Source organism: Bos indicus x Bos taurus, chromosome 16 (assembly GCF_003369695.1).
Source record: "Bos indicus x Bos taurus breed Angus x Brahman F1 hybrid chromosome 16, Bos_hybrid_MaternalHap_v2.0, whole genome shotgun sequence".
In the NCBI taxonomy this organism is placed as follows: domain Eukaryota; kingdom Metazoa; phylum Chordata; class Mammalia; order Artiodactyla; family Bovidae; genus Bos; species Bos indicus x Bos taurus.
Window position 1 is genome coordinate 37,451,125 of NC_040091.1, and position 5,626 is coordinate 37,456,750.

Below are 5,626 nucleotides of genomic sequence, written 5' to 3' on the forward strand. Positions count from 1 at the left end.
CACTTGAGTGTGTATTCTTAAGCACTTTGTGGCAATAATGCATCCTGTTTGTTCATGTGGTAGGGGCTTCCCAGGTGGCTCAATAGTAAAGAATCCACCTGCCCACACTGGGGACGCAAGAGATGTGGGTTCAGTCCCTGGGTTGGGAAGATCCCCTGGAGGAGGAGATGACAACCCGCTCCAGTATTCTTGCCTGGAGAATTCCTTGGACAGAGGAGCTTGGCGGCCTATTCCATGGGATTGCAAAGAGTTGGACATGGCTGAGCAACTGGGCATACAGTCTGGTTCTCAGTTTATACTTTTACTTAAAAGTACAAGGAGGAAGGAGAACCGTGAAGTAAATGAATTGGATGGGACCTCAGAGATGACTCAGTTTAATCGTCTTATTTTACAGTTGAGGAATTTGAGAGTCAGAGCTTTTGCTTATGGAATGCTGGCCAACTTGCTCATATTAAAGTGCTGGTAAAGTTGCAGTTTTAAACTCGTGATATATCTCTTACGTATGTAAGGCCATGAAGCTCACTGCATTCTTCCACTTGAAAAGTTTGCTCTCTAACATATTCAGGATTTGTGTTTGTACATGTGAAATGCTTTCAAATATGTCTATGAAAGTCCCCGAAACCATTATTTTACCTTGCTTGACTTTCCCAGGGCGGTATCCAAGTGCTCAGGTGATGATATAAGTGACAAAGTTATATCGCATCAGTTTTGTACAAGGCAGCTGTCTCCCATGTGTGAGAGGAACAGAGCAAATGAATGAGAATGGGGGCTCATTGGTATGAGGACCACATGCACTGGCTTTTCCAGGATAGCTCTAGTATCTTTTAAAATCATAAAATACATTTGAAAGGCTTTTGATATATGAATTCAGAAATCCACAATAATTGTTATTCTCTATGAATGAAACTATTGGCTCAAAATTCCTGCCATGAGTTTACTGGGGTGCTTCGTAGAACTGTTCCTCTGGTGGTGAACTCCTTTTCCTTCCACTGCTCCAGCTGTTATCAAGGCTCTTAATATAAATGTGATATGTAATTTCAGAGTTAATTGCTTTGTTATCTCACTTGTTCTATTTAAAAGATAGTGTTTAGAAAATTGTAGTGATTTTCACTCATTATCTTTAAAAAGCATACTTTGAAGAGTAGTAAACTTGAATTCCTGAATTTAAAGGTTCTTGCAACTTGAGGCCCTACTTTCTTTATATACGAGCCATTTTTATAGGTTTCTGAGAATCCAACTTCCCTAAAGCATGGTTTTTTAAATTGCATTTAAAAATGAAGAGTTTTTTCAAGTGTTTCACATCTGCATAATTCTCCTAAATTATAGCAATTGCAGGTGGTAAATCTTCGTACTCACTGAGAACACAGCTGGTTTCCAAGTCAGATGTTAAAAATCTCTGATTGGAATTCCTAGAACGTATTTCATTGCTGGATTGCCATTTGAATTACAGAGTGAAAAACTCAGCTGTAAACTTCTCTCATTCTTTGTTTAGATTTGGCAACACTGTACTCTCAAGGAGTTTTAAGTATTCAGCAACTTCCTCTTCTGAGGCACTGGCACAAAACGAACTCAAGTTATTCTGACCCAGGCCATTCCCTGTGACCTTTATAAATGTTATGGGGTTTGTATTTCTAAGGAGCTAAGTCAGCATTTCCAAAGGCCTTGATAGATATAACTCAGTCTGCCAGACAAGACCTGGGGCCACTCTGGACCAGGGTAATTATACCCCTTCTCAACATATATCTATCCCAGGCCAGACTTGAACTACTCTCTGGGGGGATGAAGCAGGACAGTGTTTTCCAGTCTGCCTTTACCGTAATGTGAGGCCACTTTTGCGAGCTCCTAATCCCAAACAGTTTTTCGTGAAAATACAACATCATCTCTCATGTAGCTGATCAAAAAACAACTGTGTAAGATACATGTAGAACTATATAAATGGTATGCATAATGTATAATTTTGGGGAAGCAAAATAAATGACCAGTGATGCATCCTCCAGAAGTCCCCAATTTTTAGAGTACTTCTAATTTTAAATAGTCTGTCCAGATCTGCAATCTCTGAATATATTTAGAACCTACCATATCTTAGTTTGTCTTTAGGACCAAAGAACAACATATATACAACAGAAAAAACAAAAACCCTCTGCTAGACAACATGTCCAGATTTTGAGTTAAAAAATTGTAGTCGCTAGAGCAAAAGTGAATTGGAAAAAGGGGAAGTTTTTGCATGACATGATTTAAAACAGGGCCCCACTGAGATTTATCAGTTAAGAAAAAATCAAAATTGGAAAAATGAAATTTAAGCACATATCTTTCTGACAAAGGGTTGGTAGTATCTTATATGGAGAAGAACATACATATAATAGCTCATTACAATAATTCAAGGTGTTACTGAACCAGGGGGCAATAATTATTGCCCAAGCCAGAACAAGATGGAAATGGAATGATCATGTAAACTCAAGGATAACAGCATGGATGTACATTCAAAGATTACACATAAGAGAAGTCTTTTCAAGCCAAATGACCCCGGGCGTCTAAAATAGAGCCATAATTAAGCAATAAGACGTGACAGGGAGCACATTTCTCAGTGATTATAGCATGCCTCAAGGGATAAGTCACTAGGCCAAAGGTTCGTATGAGGAGTGAAATAATAACCTTGCAATGTATAGTGTCAAGCTCATAGAGGGAAAAGGAGAAGGAAATGAGTAAGGGGCGTTAGAGGAGTCATTTCATGAGCTGTGATTTCAGTTGTTGGATAATACTGCCATGTGTACTTTACATGTAGCCATTAGCCGTACCCAGCATCCTGAAACTATTTACACCAGAGCCCTCATCTAATTTAAAACCCTGCAGAATTGTCCATTTCTCATATTCTTGGCCAAGCAGAAACAAGCAGTTAAGTCACAGACTTGAAAGTTCATAGCCATATGTAAGAAATCCTAGTCTGGTAGAACTTACAGTTGCTTAGACCCGGCTTTTATAACAAGAATAATTGAAGCAACCACAAGTTATTTTTGTTATCTTGGCTCATTTATCTCATGTACATTTCCCTCAGAAACTACCAATAGCCATGGCCCCAGGTGTCACATAGATCCAGAAATATGTCCAGCCTTCTAATCTGAGCTTTCCCTTCCCTATGCTGTGCTGCTAATGGGAGAGAGGGAGAATTCTAGAGCTAGTGACCAACTGAAACCCACAATATGAAAGAGGCAGCCCTCTCCCCGGGATGAGAAGTATTCCATCATCAGTAGCCATAAGGTGGGGTAAACAATTTCTAAACTGGCATCCCCTGAAAAGCCCAGCAGACAAAGGTAGGTATCTTATTGCCAGATGTCTCTCCATGTTTCTATGATTCTTTATCACTTTAGAAGATAGCCACAAATCTGAACCAAAGTCAGAGGATAAGATTTTTTGTATGTATGAATCTCAGCATCTCCCAATACCAGTAAATTTTGTCTCAGGCTTATACCCTGGACAAAATTCTAGGCAAGCAATCGTTTATCTTAGATATCTTAGGCCCTCTTTCTGGTGACCAGTATTCTCATTCTTTCTCTCAAAATCTATTCTTGGGGAAAAATCTGAATACAGTTCCTCCAAGATTCTTATGTTGAAATCTAACCCCCAGTGTGATAGGAGGTAAGGCCTTCGGGAAGTGATTAGGTGATGAGGGTAGAGTCCTCATGAATGGTATTTGAGCCCTTGTAAGAGATGGCAGAGAAAGGGGAGAAGGGGATGACAGAGGATGAGATGGTTGGATGGCATCACCAACTCGACAAACATGAGTTTGTGCAAGTTCTGGGAGTTGGTGATAGGGAAGCCTGGTGTGCTGTAGTCTGTGTGGTCGCAAAGAGTCGGACACGACTGAGCAACTGAACTGAACTGAACTAAAGAGACAACAGAAACGTCTCTAATTGCTTGCACTATGTGTGGACACAGGAAATCATCTTCGAACCAGGAAGTGGGTCCTCATTAGACCTCAGATCTGCCAACACCTTGGTCTTGGACTTCCCAGCCTCTGGAATTTGAGAAGTAAATTTCTATTAAGTTACCCCATCTATATACTATTCTGTTAGGCTTTCAGACATTTGGTCCTGTCCAAAGCTTCTGTGAGCATTATTTGGTCCATGCCAAATGGTTTTGGATGGAACCAAATATCAAGGACCTTTTGGCATGAACCAAATGTCTTATGAACCAAGTATCGTATGGGCATTCTGGACAGGACCAAATGTCCTGTAATTTTCTGTTATAGCAGCCCTAACGGACTAAGAGAAAGTTACTTACATCTTGGGAAAACTTTAAGTTGGTAGGTTAGTTTTCCCCAGGGTGTCTGCATTTTAATGAATGGAATATTGTAAAGTAATGTACTTTAATTTGTGTAGTGGAAGTCTTAACCCCCAACCAAAGGAATTTCAAGCAGCAGAGAGCAGGTGTGAGAATAGTGCTGCTGTCTGGAGAGGACTTGAGGAAATTCTGGAATCAAACCCTACTGTATGAGCTGAGGAATGAGTCCCCAAAGCCTGTATTGCTCATGCTGGAATAATCCTTAGATGAGGAAAATTACCCCAACCTGTTCTCCCGCAACTTCCTATTGCTAATGCAACATTCTATTCAAGAAGAGAAACTAAGGCTGTCATTCAGGCCACATACATCAGTTATCTACATATATCAGCCAAAACAGTGTATTAAAACAGCAATTGCTTCTCTTTGCTCATGGAATTCTGTGTGTCAGTACTTTGATTTAGGCTGTGCAGAGAAGTTTACAGCTATTGCTGGGGAACACTCATCTGGTTGCAGCATTTTGATGGCTTTCCTACGGCTAGATAGTCTAAGAATGCCTCACTCACATTCTGGCTATTGGTGATGCCTAAAACCTGGGCTTTTTTGTCTCCATTTAGCCTCCTATCCTCAAGAGGGATAGCTTGAAATTATATTCATGAAGGTGCCAGGGTTCCACGATAGCAAGAGCAGAAGCTGCAATACTTCTCGAGACCTACCCTTAGAAGTCACATTCATCACATCTGCTGCATTCCACTGATCAAAGCAAGTCACTAAATTAGCCCAGATTCAAGTGGTGGCAAAACTGACTCTACATCTTGAAGGGAAGAACAGAAAAGGGATGTTGCACAGGGTCAATCAAATAGGAATGGGAGGAACTGTTGTGACCATCTTTGCAAACTATGTAACACAGTCTGTTCCCCTCATCCCGCATTACTATAATTTTCAATCATTCCACCTGCAAAATGTACTCACCTCCTCCCCCAAACATCCTTTCCCATTCTGGTTTCAGGCATGGAGTTCAGGATCTTATCATTTGATCAAATGCAGATATGAATGAATATGGGAAGGCTGATACATTGAATAATATCCTCCAAACTAAGAAACTTTGAGATCAAGAAATGAAGCAGGTGACTCCACTACGTGCAAGTATCAAGTTTATTGTGAATATCTTCCACACAATCAGGATCAGGAGGATGGCGATCCAGAGGCATTCACAGCTGTCCTCCGCACCAGCAAAAAGGATACAGGGGACTTTAAAGGGGTCAAAGCCAAAAATAGAATCTGACTACTAGGGAGAAGTATGTCTGTGTTGGCAGGAACCAGGAGGTTTTCCTCCTCCCCAACCCCTGGG